Here is a 15,417-nt window from a genome sequence, read left to right as displayed (position 1 = left end):
TAGAACACATAATATGGGGTGAAAAGTAGACTAAATGAGTGGAGATGAACTGAAAATGATGTAGGAAAAGACACTTCACAAGAAAGGAAATTGAAACTAGAGTATAGTCAGAAAGAGAAGAGATTGGAAAAAAAAAGCTAAGCACAAATTTCATATTTTTAAAAAATTGTATAGAAACTTTTATTGACTGTGTTTTAATAACACAGTTGTCTTTATTTAATATTTAATCCTTCAAACTACAGGGGACTTTGAGGAGTGGTGGCCCAGGTATCTTTCATCCTGACTAGTAAGCTGAGTCTTCAGGTAAGTAGGTAACTTTTGCAGGCTGTGGCTCCTTAGTTTAACTGAGAAGTTTCATTAGGTTGGGTAACATCTTGTCATGGTGAGACTGGATGGAGTAACTATACCACTGCTAGAGTATAATATGTCTCATTAAACTTTCTGCTTTCTAGGGTGTTTACATTGCCTACAGAAAATGTCCAAACATTTGTCTTCAATAAATTTTAGTCCTAAAATATTGATAATATGATACAGATGACCTTTTGTTATATTTGGTCTTTTCTTGGGTCATCCAGTCCCTATCTAAAAAATGCAGACAGTTTAAAATAATCTTGTGGAAGCTGACCTGGACTGGTTATTAATCCAGCCCGCTCTGCGCCCTGTCTGTTTGCAAAGCGGGAGGGAACAGTGTCTGGTTTCAAAAATAGCAGTCCCACAAGTACTTCATCTACTCTTGTTAAGAGCCCTCCAAATCAATGAGGTAAGCATTGATTTACTGTGAACAGTGCTTAATAGTTTATACCATCTCAGTTTCATCTATAGCTGATGGAATTCAGATTTTTTCCTTGTTTGTCATTTAGACTAGTAACCTGACCCAGAGCCCACTACTGTGATTTTTTTTTTCCCCTTGTCTGAATGAATTGCATATTCTGAGGTCAACTTTTTTTTTTTAAGATGCCAGGTCTCTTCATGCCCCTATATAATCTTAAACTGTTTTGATTATGTCCACAGTTGTTCTTTCAGAGCTTGAGTGAGCGAAAGAAAAGGTGATGCGGAGGCAGAGGAATGATTCTTTGAAATCTTCCGATTCCTTTTTTCTTCTCTGACCTCCTTAAAGCAAGCAAGATTAACTACTTTGCATGGGGGGGGGGGGGGACCAGGGGAAAACTGCATACCAACAGAAGCTGGGGATCCAGAGCTGCCTAAAGCATCGTTGCACTAGAATATAAACTCGGTTTGTAAATATTTTTGACAGACATTCTTGCTCGGAGAGGTGGGCTGGAGCAGGTATTATCACTTTTTGCCATTTCTTGCCAAGTATGTCAAGTAACTAGCAAGCTTATTAGAGGCTAGGAGGATTTAGCTTTCTCTTTATGAAATCCTGCCTTTTGTCAATGCTCTCTTGAAGGTCCTAGAAAAGGGATCTTCATTATCATTGTTAGTGATTGATGCCAATTAAGTTTGGGTGACATTTGAACTGTCAATCTACTTCTACTTTTGGCTTTCCTTTATTTATTAATTGCTTTCAAAGTATAGTTCTAAGAAATTTCACTTCATTTTCTGATTGCTAGCTATATTGAATTTTTCTGCAGCATATCATGCTTAGAAATTACATGTGATTTGAAAATTAACTCCTTTACATGTATCCCACCCTGCAAGAATAGTTTTCTGGAAGGGTAGGTTTTCTTTATAAATGATTTTTGCTCATTTTAGAATTTAGTATTTTTAAGTTGCTAAATTCCTGCAGACCATGCTGTATGTTCCTTTTCAGTATCCATTTATTTGGCATTACTGTGGTCATAGCAGGCTGTAGGTTTGTTTTGAAACAATTGATATTCTATGAAGCAGATAAACTGATTCATGGTCTATCTCTTTCACCTTACATATGCTAATTATTAGATTACATTTGGCAGTTGGTCGCTTTGAAGAGGAGGAAGACTGTGGATTATATAACAACTGTATGCATTTCAGCTAACTCAGTTTTGTGGGCAGCCAGGATTTATGGTACTCTAGATTTAGCAAGGTAATCTTGTGTCTCTAATAAATTTTGTATTTATTGACCTTGAGACAGTGTTTTTTACACTACATGGTAGAAATTAGTTTAAGGGTGTTCTCTTTATTTCTTTGAGGAACATGTTAGTGTATGCAAACATAAAAATTTTAAGTGGTTAGAAGTGTTGGCACTGATGGTGGAATTGGAATGAAATCCTGTTCTGTTAAATTATTGTGTGTACTGCACGGGATTATTACAACAGTGGTGAGTTGTTGGAGCTGAATCTTCATACCTAAGGTTAACAAAGTGATGCAGTAGAAATTAAAGCAAACTTTAATTTGTTAAGCTTTCATTTATATTTTATATACTGCTGCTTGTGGTTTTTTTTTAATGGTGGAAAATATCCCTTGAAATGACTCTGCTGTAATTTTGTTGAAAATATAAAGGTTTATGCCAAGCTTTGCAAATTCAGATGCCAAATATTTTATTAAATGTTAACATAATTTTGATCTGGAACCTCCTTGCTTTATTTTTGTTTGCATGTGCATATTAACAAGAAACAAAACATTTCATGCATAGTGTATTTTACTATGAATGTTATGCACATGACAACTAGCTGTTCTACACTAATTTAATATGAATTCATTGAAAATGTCCATTTTTGTCAATATGCTAAAGTAATACTTGGGTACACATAAACAAAATACACCCATGATACGCAGAGGAACAATATTACACTTGCCAATGCAGCAGCTGCAACTCTAGGGAAAACACAAGATATGTATGTTATAACAGGGATAGTGTTTCTGAAACAAAATGTAAGAATTTATATACACATATCAACACTGTTATGATACTGAGTGTCTGAAATGCTCTATGTACAAATAACTTTATTTTTTTTAAAAATAAAGCAACTCTTATCTTCCTTTTGGTCTAAGGAGATTTAGTCTTAAGTAGGAGCTGTAATATGAGAATGAACAAAGGTACTCATGAGAAATATTTCTGCAGGGTCGTCCTAAAAATAAGTAAAATTCCAGCAAATGTGCTGGAGAGACAGAGACTGATTTTCACAAGGTCACATAGGATTTAGGTAGGGGTGGGTGTGTGGGTTGTGGCATCCTGGAATTTTGGAGAAAAGAGAGTTTGATCACTTGGGTACCATACTTCTTTCCTTAGATCTTCTTGTTCCTCCTTTCTGTGGGGAGCTCCAAGCAAACTGGGTGACCCTCTATCAATGCATTCCTGACTAGTTAGTTTAAAATTATTTCTTGTTTGGGTCTGCCCCTTTGGTGGTGAATGAAGTATTCTTGTAACTTAATTGAACTAATGGCCTTTTTATTCTTATGGTGAAGTAAGCTTCACCCCCTGGTTGTGGGTCACAAACTTAATGGCTTTCATTCTCTAAGACTTGTGCAGATGAAGGACACTCAGCTCACTCCATTTTAATGGGCTTGTATGCATAATACAATGCTGTTGTCCCCTGGGACAGAAACATTTAAGCCTTTTCTCCTTCTCTGTTTCCCATTAGGCTTTTAATCTCAGAAATGATGAATATCAATACAGAACCCTACCATCCCTCACAGATAATCATAACCTGTCACGTCTGTTGTAGAGAATGTATATCCACAATGGTCAGAGGGGAGGAAAAAAGTGATGGTGTGAAAAAAGTGATGGTAATGGTTGTTAGGAGGTCATACGTTAGTCTGGAATAAGTGTAGCAGTTGTTTGTTCAACTGTCTAATCCCATGCAAAGCTTCTTTATCTTTTTACAGATTATTTGATGGCTAATTTATTCCTCTGAGCTCATAAACTGATCGAATATTCTAATTTGATTGAGTGCCTTTATTACCACTAGCAGTGTACTGTCTCCTTGTACCCCTTAATAACTATATGGGTTTGGATGACGACTGCCTCCTTCTCTTTGGCCTTTACTCATACTATTATCTCCTTGGTGCTCTGCTTCCCCAACATAGTTTTTATTTTCTCTCAAAGCATCCATTCCAGCAACCCCCTAGATATGCTGTTCAACAAAACTTAACTATACTTTTTTTTTTTAAAGTATTGGCCAGTTTACAAAAATAAAGCGTACAGTGAAGCACGTACATCAGGGTGGACAAACTTTTTGGCCTGAGGGCCACATCAGGGTTGCGAAATGGTATGGAGGGCCGAGTAGGGAAGGCTGTGCCTCCCCAAACAGCCTGGCTCCCTCCCCGTGACTGCCTCCCTCAGAGCCCCCAATCCATCCAACCCCCTCTGCTCCTTGTCCCCTGGCTGCCCTGATCCCTATCCATACCTTCGCCCCCTGACAGGCCCCTGGGACTCCCATGCCTATCCACCCTCCCCTGCTCCCTGTCCCCTGACTGCCCCCCAGGATCTCCTGCCCCTTATCCAACCCCCCTGCCCCCTTACCATGCCGCTCAGAGCAGCAGGACTGGCTTATTAGAAAGCCTGGAAGGTGGGCAGGTGCAAGCTGCGCTGCCCAGCAGGAGCGGCGGGCCAGAGTGCTCCCTGCGTGGCTGCGGGGGAGGGGCTGGGGGCTAGCCTCCCTGGCCGGCAGCTTGGGGGCCAGGTAGGATGGTCCCGCAGGCCGGATGTGGCCCGCGGGCTGTAGTTTGCCCACTTCTGATGTACATCCTAGATGAATACTATGGAAAGTACTGATAAATGCCAGTCAGTTCAAGTTATAAAATATTGCAATATTACCAGGATTCACAGCACGATAGAAGCTTTTCTCGTATCTGACAGTTCAAAGCTGTGTGACTGTCTTCCTGTGACAAAAATGTCCCTGGGTGGAGAAGAAGAGAATGGGGGAGAAAGGAGATGCATGTGTATGTATACATATGTCCTTCTGCGTGTGTACCCATCCACACTTCAGTTGTTGATCGTTTTATGTGGATATGGATATGGATGTCTGCCTTTTGTAACTTAACTGTGATATGAAACCTGTTCATTAACAGAATCAAATATTTGTTTGATACCTGTTTATGCTAAACAGGTCTCTTCCAGTTAACCACATATATGATGACTTGTGCAGAGTATATACTCTGAAGTTGAGCTGGCTGGAACATTTTGGTTGAAATGAAATATGTGGAAATATTTTGCAGAGATGTATGTTTCATCGATAAGGTTTGAGACTGAGAGACTTTCTCACATACTCTCTAATATGGCAGTTAGGGCACTCGGATGTGAGAGTCCCATATTCAAGTCCTCACTGTGCCTAATGTGAAGTGATTTTTGGATGAAAACTCTACTCTGAGTTAAGTTCAAATCCCTGTTCTGCCTGTGTCTCCCACAACATCCCAGGTCAGTACTCTAACTATGGGGACTCTCTCTCTTTTTGTGAATGTTTTGTGTGAAAACATTTTGGTTCCAACACTGAACAAAAATAAATTTCAAAAGTTGCTGCTAAATTGCCGTCCTCCAGTCACATGTCTCTGATGGTATTCATTTCTTGCATTATCCACACTTATGTACTATCTCCTTACTTGTCTGTCCATTCCATCTTATATTTCAAACTCTCTTTCTGACGTCACATCCTGGATGTCACAACATAGTTAACTGTAACATGGCCAAAATTAGATGCCATATGCTTCCTCTTAAACCCTCCCCATGACTGCATTCTATTATTCTTTACAACAACAGTTTTGTCCCTGGAACTGAGACACATAGTCCGAGGGTCGTCTTTGACCTGACCCTCCCTCCTGTTCTACACCATGTCCATAATTTTGCACAACTAAAATTTTTAAGCTCCTCATTGTCACCTGTCTTAATTGTTGTGACCTCCTTTGAACAAACTCTCTTGCACATACTCCTTAAAGACCTTTTAAAATACAGATAATTTTTTTCAGGCTTGATTCTCTTACCAAGCTGCCTTCCAGTTTGAATCCCTCCCTTGGCTCTGTTCCCTACTTCATAACATTTTAAGCTTCTCTTCTTCACCTTTAAGGTCCTTCACAGCTTCCCTGTGGTTCCTGTTCTTGTCTGTTTTCATATTGCTCTTCCAATGATGCCAGTATTGCACACTCATTTTTCTCCCAGTACTACACACCTTTCCATTCTGCCCTTTATGCATAGAATGTTATTACCCTCCTCTTCAGTTCCTGTCTCAAGATCCACTTCTGCTGTAATATGTGCAAGAATCTAGGCTAGGTGGTGGAGCGGTTTTACTTTAAAAAAACAAATAAAATCTTTCTTTGATTTAGAACTATCAAATTGTGCAATAACTAAACCATATAACCATGTGATCTTATTTTCATTGACCTTTTTTCTCCCTCCTTTTCTTTGTGAAAATTATGTCTTGTTATCAAATTAAATTGTGAACACTTCGGGATATAGACTTAAATCTACTGGTGTATGTGTACATTATGTGATGGGAGCCTTTGGGTGATGTCGCAACACAAATAATAGAAAGCACAGACCTAGACTGGCACTGCTTATTCAGCAGGTAAATTGCATATTTGACCAGCAGAATGCTGTCTGTCAGTTTAGGTTTCTATTAATAGAAAATTTAACTTTGTGATAACACTCAACTCCCTGTAGTAGATTTGTCCTGCGAGTCCACCTTTTGGCTGACTCTTTCAGATAAAAGAAAAGGAGTACTTGTGGCACCTTAGAGACTAACAAATTTATTTGGTGCCACAAGTACTCCTTTTCTTCTTGTGAACACAGACTAACATGGCTGAAACTCTGAAACCTGTTTCAGGATAGGAAGACGTTGACTGCCTTGTACTCCCTTTCTGTTCTGGATAATCTTTTCTGCACTGCTACTTTACTTCTGCAGTTTTCCAAAAAGCTGATTTTTCTCAAATTTTGATGTTAATGTGTGCTGTTTCCCAGTTACTTCAGAGCTATCTCTAGGGCTTGCATAGAGTTCAGTGGAAATAATGCCTTTCTTGTTGGGCTGAAGCACAGGGCTTTACTAGTTTCCTGTTATCCAACTCTGTTCCTTGCATATTGACTCACATTATTTTACTGGCCCCAGTTTGAAGCACACGAGCAAATGTTGATGAATTATGAGTGTCGGAGCTATTGATCACATACCAATGGATCATGTAAAATTGTTTAGATGAAAACATTTAGTAATCATTCTCAATTTTTCCAGACCAGATGGAAGATCATAAATATTGGCACTGATATCTGTTTAAAAGTCCTAAGGTTATTGAAATGAAAAATGATTGATCAGTTTGGACAAGTATCATTCGTTCAACTCCACAATTTCTGTTTGAAAGCTAAATTAAAAAGAACTGCATAATAGTGTCACTCAAGAGTAAATAGTAGACAGCAGTTGTTTCGCTGCAGGCCACTTTTAACTTAATCTGGAATTTTTCTTGTCTAATTAGAAAGGCAGTTCTAATAACCTCTTAGCACTGTTGTCAACCTTAAACACCTATTTAATTGATACTTAACTAACCTCCTTCTCAAACAGATGGATGGGAAGTGGATGAGCTTTGGTTTCACCCCCTAAAAAGTCAGCAAGTGCAGCTGAGGTAATGTAGGTGGGCAACAGTAATTGCTGCTTATAGGGATTAGTAGGAAACTATTGTGCTCTTGGAGCAAAAGAGGAGCAGGAAGGAACTATTTCTTTGAGGCATAATTCCTCTCCTTCGTAGTTCCTGAGCACCAGTGTGCTGCCCCCTAAAGGAAGTTAATGGTAAAATCATAATCTAGTGCTTGGTTGACTTCCCATTTGTGTGTGGTTTTTTTTCCCTGCAACTGGGAATTTCATAAAATCTCAAATGTGATTGTTAAATCAGCAAAAATTGGTAAGGGCAGGTTTATTACCTGAAAGGCAGCATTTTGGGCATACCTTTTAAAAACTCCTCCTTTCTGCAAAAAAGACCACCAGTTTGAATCTAGCTTGCTACTCCTTGTTATATCCTTGCAGATATATAGCCACATTTTCCTTTGATCACTGGAGGAATTGTCCTGAATGGAACAATAGTTTGCTCTCTTGCTCAGAGCCATTTTCAAATGCTTCAGTAAAGAAAAGAGAATTCCAGTTAGAGCATTGTTTCTTTAGTAAACTCAATTTTCCAGTAAGATATGCCTAAGTAATACAGGAGTACTTGTGGCACCTTAGCGACTAACAAATTTATTTGAGCATAAGCTTTCGTGAGCTACAGCTCATTCATCGGATGCATTCAGTCTGAAGTGAGCTGTAGCTCACGAAAGCTTATGCTCAAATTTGTTAGTCTCTAAGGTGCCACAAGTATTCCTTTTCTTTTTGCAAATACAGACTAACACGGCTGCTACTCTGAAACGTAAGTAATACAGAATCCACATTTCATCTTGAAGATGAGTTCTTGAATTCATAAACTACTTTGATCATGAATACTTAAGTTATTTCCTTAATCGGGTTTTATCATTTTGCCCCAGACATGCATTACACTTGCTCAACTTACATCAGCGCTTTGATATGTAAGCTTTTCACAAAGTAATATCTGAATGTCTGAACTCAAAGATGATTTCAACCAGTTTTGCCATCCTAATAATTGTTTCAGAAGTGCTGAAATGTTTAAAAGCTAAGGCTAAATATTTCCATTTAATTTCTACTCCAGAGTAGGGACTTAAAAGTTAAGTACATTCCACTTTAGTAATTCTGCACAAAAAGTAGTGAAATATTCCCACAGAGCTATTATACCAGGAACAGGCACACTTTTTGGCCTGAGGCCCTCATCAGGTTTCTGAAATTGTATGGAGGGCCGGTTAGGGGACGCTGTGCCCCTGCCCCTTATCCGACCCCCTGACAGCCCCCCCACCCCAGGACCCCTGCCCCATCCAGACCCTCCACCACCCCATCCAACTCCTCCTGTCATTCCTGACTGCCCCCCCAGGATGCCTACCCCATCCAACCACCTCGTCTCCCTGACACCCCTCCCGGACTCCCCACCCCTAACTGCCCCCTGCCACCCCATCCAACCCCTCTCCTTCCTGACTGCCCCCTGGGATCCCTACCCCATCCACCCCTCCTGTGCCCTGTCCCCGACTGCCCCCTGCTGCCCCATCCAACCCTTCCTCTCCTTCCTGACCGCCCTGCCCCATCCACACCCCTGACCACCCCCCGAACTCCCCTGCCCTCTATCCAACTCTCCCTGCCCCCTTACCGCGCTGCCTGGAGAGCTGGCAGCGTGACTGCACCAGGGCAGGCAGCCGCACCACCTGGCTGGAGCCAGCCATGCACCGCGCAGCACAGAGCACCAGGTCAGCCGGGCTCTGCCCCAGGAGCTCACAGCCCCGCTGCTCGGAGCATTGTGCTGACAGTGCAGTGAGCGGAGGCTGTGGGGAAAGGAGACAGCTGGGGAGGGGCCGGAGGCGAGCCTCCTGGCCAGGAGCTCAGGGGCTGGGTAGGAGGGTCCCGTGGGCTGGATGTTGTCCGCAGGCCATAGTTTGCCCACCTCTGCATTGGTATACTCCATATTTCCCATGTTAACAGATCTCCCTAGTTTATCCAGATGGTAACATTTGAAGTGGAAATGCCATTTGAAGTTGCCAAATCCATATTAACGATTTTTGTCAGATACAGGATCCAAAATAGTGGTGGTATGTTTTTTCCCTTTTCGTACTGTGCTGCTATCCCTTTGCAATAGTAGCAGGGCGAATAGCTGTAATCACTTTTGCAAAGTAATAGAGAGTGGTGTGGCTGGCAGGGTGTTCTCCATAAGGGCCCAGCAACTCTGAAACACCCTACTGGTTCTTTTAGAATAGCCAAGATTTGTCCACTTTCAGGACACATTGCAGGGCCTGTCTGTTACACCAGGCTTTTGAAGAGAGGTAGAGGGATTGAAGCATGAGTCTGTGTATGGGCCCTTTTTTATTCTGAAAGAAAAATAAATAAAATAAGCAACACAGCATACTTTTTTTAAAGATTCACACAACTTCCCTCGCCCCTGACTCCTGGGAAGATGGATGGGGGAAAATAAGGTAAGAACCTCATGTGGCAGATGCTAGTCATGTTGCTTAATGTACTCCTGGAAGATGCTTGGATGCCACAGTATAAGAACCTGTACAAAATAGAAAAGATTCATGGGCAATATTGCAAGGGAATATTGGGGAAGAAAGGAAAGAACAGAAGGAGAGAAACTTAAAAAAGGAAATATACAGAAGAAGGGAGTGGAGGAAAAGCAGGGACTTAGAGGAGAGAACACTGAAGGAGAAAAGTAGCTGGGACTTGCAGTGAAGAATGAGGCAAAATCAGAAATAAGCATGTTGGATAAGAGTCAGAACAAAGAGGAATGATCTCAAAGTAAAACGGATTTCAAATGTCAAAATATTAAATGGAAAAGTTAGTCCAAGGAAAAAACAGATACTGCAAAGACAATGTGGGGCGAAAGTATACCAAAACATACAATCAAAGAAAAATGTGGAATAAATAAAAGGAAAAGGAAGTAACAAAAACCAAGAGAACAAAGTACAGTATAGTTGGCCAAGCTTGTGAGGCCTCGCATTGAAATTCTCTGTTTGGCTGTAATGTGATAACTATTGAATGCCGCATCCAAAATTTTAGGAAATATTCTAGGCATCAGTGGTCAAAACCTTATTGATTTTTTTTTTTTTGGCAAAAACCAAAAGGGGGAAATGGGGAACACACAAAGCCTCATCATCTGTTTAGCAGAGCCAGCAGTTTCAACTATCTCTAATTTTATGGCAGCCAATAACGTATTCCAATATAATACCCCTCATTTTAGTTCTCCCTATCCTCCCAGTTCAGTTTAAGGCCTTATCCACACATGGAGTTCTGTTATTCAGGGATATTATTCATGTGTAGATAAGCCCTACAAAGGCTGACACTCTAAAAGAGAGAGACGGTGAAGAAAGGAGGATAAGAATGGCAGGGACAGGGCAAAAGGAGTGTACAAAGGGCCCCTGGCATGAGGAAAGGGGTTGGGGGAGTTAGTAAGTCCCTGAAAAAGTGAGGAATGGAAGGATAGCGCACAGGGAGCTTGTGAAGGGAGACTGGAGGGCTGCAAAGAGCTGGTGGTGCGGGTAGTGAGCTTGATTATATAAGAACAGAAACTGGCCTTAGTGGGTCAGATCAATGGTCCATCTAGTTCACTATACTGTCATCCAACAGTGGTCAGTGCCAGATAAATTGCCCAATTCTGTTCATCAAGTGATCCATCCCATTGTCCAGTCCCAGCTTCTGGCAGTCAGGTTTAGGGATACCTAGAGCATAGGATTGCATCCCATGCGACAAAGTGTGTGTTCCCTTAATTTGTTCATGGAAGGTTTTATGCAGTTACAATAAATTGCTAGAATGCATACAATTTATGCATATCATTTCAGTTGTAAATGTGACTTTGCATTACTGCATCCTCGCATCTAAATATTTGCAGGGCTGCTTACGGTTCTGATGGAATGATGTATGCAACCATAGCAGTCTGTGTGGGTTGGTGGTCTGCTTGTTTTCTCAATAAAGAACTGACATTTTGAAGAGGAAAGAAGAGCAGATCAGCAAATGAAACACTTGGTAAATTGTACAACCTTCTTTAAGCTGGCTGGCATGGTTCTGGGTCTTTGAAACTTAGTTTTAGTTGCTTTTCCTTATCCCCAAAGTAGTCAACTGTAATTTATTAATCTAAATCTCTGTAGTCTCCCCCCCCCCCCCCAAAGTTGCCAGTGTAGTCAAGCTCTGGAGGACATACAGCCTTTTAATTTTGTGAATAAAGTCCTAGACAATCAGCATTTACCCTTTAAGGAGCCAACTTTTATTCTCTAAGATACAACACACTGGCTTTAAAATATTTATTTATAGATAGGAAATCTGAAAGAGCTGCTACACTGCGTACCTATAAGATGTGCAGTGTAGACTCAGCGTCAGTGTTGGCACTCTGATAATTTAGATCTCACGTAAACAGATGCAACTCTTTTGGAGACAAGTTGCACCTGCTTATGCACCATTTGAATTTGGCTTATGGGAAACCACTTATCTAAAATCTCTAGTAAATTGCATTTGCTTAATGATGTTTTAATTTTTGGTAAATTGTCTGTGGATTTGTTGGTTGATTGGGCAGATGATTATAGGGGGAAGGGAAGGAGGAAATATCCTCCAGTTGTACTGTCTTTTAAATTCGTTTTCCCTTAAATGTTTATAACATTCAATAACTCAGTGAACTTGACTGTCCCTTTCTAAGCTGTGTTTTTGACAGAAATGTTCTGAATTACAAATATACCTCGCTAAAGGAGAATATGCATTGGCACTAGGTAAAAACATTTCTATAAATGTACAATTGTTTAAATGAGGCCCAGTTTGTTTGTTTTTGGCTGCCCAAAGATATGCTAGATCAAGTGCTATCATCAGATTCAGATGGAGATTTCTTTCACAGTACCCTTAGTTAAATACACAGTGCATTCTTATGCCAGTGCGTGAACTGTTTGGTTCTGATGATCACACCCATATGTTTGAACACTTTAATTTACATAGGGATCAGAGCCTGATAAGATAAGTTAAAATTCTGTGTCTGAGTTGCCTTTGGTTTGGAGGTTATATTGTCAGTAATAAAGAGCATATTGTCCCAAGTTGAGAACAAGCCAGCACTTACTTGATTAACATGAATCTTTGTTGTTATTGCCTGATGCATACGAGCACTGGACAATAGCTTCTTTATTCATACTACTTAGCAATATTTCATATCAGTATGGATGTTACTCAGACAGGTGTTAACGAAAAATGTTCAAAGCTGTCAAAATGACACCTTCCTGGCTTTGTTTTCATTTGAAGGCACATCTGTTCATTTAGGCCATTCTTTACTGTTCCTCCGCAGTCAGTTTCACTGGGCAGGCAATTTATTTAAATATTTCAATAAATCTTAGAAATCTGAAAAAAATCTATCTTCTTCCAATTCACAATAACAGAAGTAGGGTGGAGAGAGGATGCAATGTGTATGCTATAGCCTGTGATTGCAAACACACGTGGCACTTTGAGGGTTTTTGTGGGGTGAGAGAGAGCAGATGGGGAGTGGGAAAAATCCCCACCTAATAAAATGGGATTTATCCTATGTTGTGTAGCCCTTTTAAAGGCTGGTTTAATCCATCACCACTACCACCAAGGATCAAAGGAAGGTGGTGGAAGTTTATGTAGTGACCCTTTTTGAATGAAAAAATGATGTTGAACATACCTTCCTTATCTCCACTCATCATAGTGATCAAGGTTATGACTGAAAGTACATAAATAGAGAGTTGAGCCTTTTGTTCTATTTAGTATGGTTATGTGCTGTTTCAGCTGGGAATTTTTAAAAGATATTTCCATGCTGTAATTCTGTCGACAGTTTTTTTCCCTATTTAAAAGTGAAAATGTGTAGCATACATTCCCAGCACGACACTCCAAAGCAGTTTTTCTGACATACTATTTGCTGTAGCATATTGCAACTCTCCAGAACTGAAGAATCATAAAGAGGAAGATAACCATTTGTTTTTAACAAAAGCTATAAAGACCTTAGTGTGGGAGTAATATTTTATGCAGAACTTTGATCTTTCCAGAATTATTACCTTTAATGTTTAGTACAGCACCTTTTAGGTTTGATTATGAGCATTAATCAGGTATGTCAGTTTGAGGCAACCATTTGATTTGAGATAAGCTACCAAATGTTCGCTATGTGGAGCTTTTGGCGGCTTCCTACCTGGGCGGGATTTGAACTGATTATAGAAAAATGAAAAGCTCTATATTTCATTAGAGATCCTCTGTTCCTTAGTTCCTCTTCTTTTGTTTTTGTTTAAAATGATTTGAAGTTAAGTAACTGATTGCATATTGTCCCAAAGCTGACTTGACTGAATTATTTTGTAATAGCAGGAAACACCAGAAATTCCATGTATCTTGTGAAATCAACTATGTAACGTTACACTGTACACTTTATATGTAAAAGCAAGACAGAGTTCTAATTTACTAGAAGCCTATATACTAAATTAATGTATTTTAGTCATCTACAGTTTTCAATATATATTTTTCTCGATATATTTTGTTTTTGTTTCGAACAAACTTTGTAAGGTGTGGGGGAAGAGAAGAGCCCATTTTTTTTTAAAAAAAAGCAGAACATTCAGAGATTTTTGAGCTTACTCAACATTATGAACTCTTTTTATAAACGAAATGATAGCTTTCTCTCAATTGAAGCAAAATTATATTAAAAAAATTACTTGCTTACATCTGAAACCACAGGACTCCTCTCATTTTGTAGGCTATAGAAAATTGGTCAGTGATATTTCAATTTATTACCTCACAATTCCCACTAGTCAATAAGGAGCAGGGTTAAACTAAAGCAGTTTCCAGAAAAAATCAAGAAGTATGAGGTTTCATCTTTCTTTCTCAAAGCTTATTTTGGTTTGAAATGCTAGTTCGAAATGATACTTGGTAGTAATGTAGGAAGTGGTTGGTCAGAGGAATCCTGTTGCCAAATGACATACTTTGTTTTGTGCTCATTTTAGTATCTCTGAAAGTGTAAGCTACTGCTAAAGAAAAAGATGCACAGTGCACATCAAGATAGCACATTTGATGGAAATAGAAATACTCTGTTCGCTTCCATCTTTACCATAACTTGATGAGCAAGATTTTGAACAATCCACCTGTTACCATGTACTGTAATTAGGATTCAGAGTACCAGCCATGTTAGTCTGTATTTGCAAAAAGAAAAGGAGTACTTGTGGCACCTTAGAGACTAACAAATTTATTTGAGCATAAGCTTTCGTGAGCTACAGCTGATGCAGCTGATGAAGTGAGCTGTAGCTCACGAAAACTTATGCTCAAATAAATTTGTTAGTCTCTAAGGTGCCACAAGTACTCCTTTTCTTTTTGTAATTAGGATGTTCACATCAGTCAGATGTTCTGCTTTTCCTCTCAGTCTGAATTTTTATGATACATAAATGTGTTTACACTACAAACTGGCTATAGTCCATACTAATTAATTTGGATACCAGTGCAATAACCACATCAGTTATTCTGCAGCATCACCAAAATGCTATGTTTAGGTTAATATAGCTGATTTTTGTACTGTTTTACTGAAGATGCATAGTGGTGCAGCACTTGAATGCTGCTTTTCAACTACATATACACTTTGAAATTCTGTGACTTGTATTTTTAAATTAATTTCATAGACTCATAGAGTATCAGGGTTGGAAGGGACCTCAGGAGGTCATCCTGTCCAACCCCCTCCTCAAAGCAGGACCGATCCCCAACTAAATCATCCCAGCCAGAGCTTTGTCAAGCCTGACCTTAAAAACTTCTAAGGAAGGAGATTCCACCACCTCCCTCGGTAACGCATTCCAGTGTTTCACCACCCTCCTAGTGAAAAAGTTTTTCCTAATATCCAACCTAAACCTCCCCCACTGCAACTTGAGATCATTATCCTTGTTCTGTCATCTGCTACTACTGAGAACAGTCTAAATCCATCCTCTTTGGAACCCCCTTTCCAAGTTGAAAGCAGCTATCAAATCCCCCC

General features: G+C 39.8%; 1 protein-coding gene across 18 annotated transcripts in view; it reads left to right on the top strand.

The window, feature by feature from the left end:
* The window catches only part of SIPA1L2 (signal induced proliferation associated 1 like 2), a 260,821-nt gene that overhangs the window by 72,000 nt on the left and 173,404 nt on the right, over positions 1-15,417 (top strand). For 2 of the 18 annotated variants that reach the window (XM_043511363.1, XM_043511360.1), the window contains exon 3: positions 243-303. The exons of the other annotated variants lie outside the window; for them this stretch is intronic. The gene's annotated coding sequence lies outside the window, so the exon portion shown is untranslated. The remainder of the gene's footprint in view (positions 1-242; positions 304-15,417) is intronic. 18 annotated transcript variants of the gene reach the window in all.

Source organism: Dermochelys coriacea, chromosome 3 (genome assembly GCF_009764565.3).
Source record: "Dermochelys coriacea isolate rDerCor1 chromosome 3, rDerCor1.pri.v4, whole genome shotgun sequence".
In the NCBI taxonomy this organism is placed as follows: Eukaryota; Metazoa; Chordata; order Testudines; family Dermochelyidae; genus Dermochelys; species Dermochelys coriacea.
This window is presented reverse-complemented; position numbering and strand designations above follow the sequence as displayed.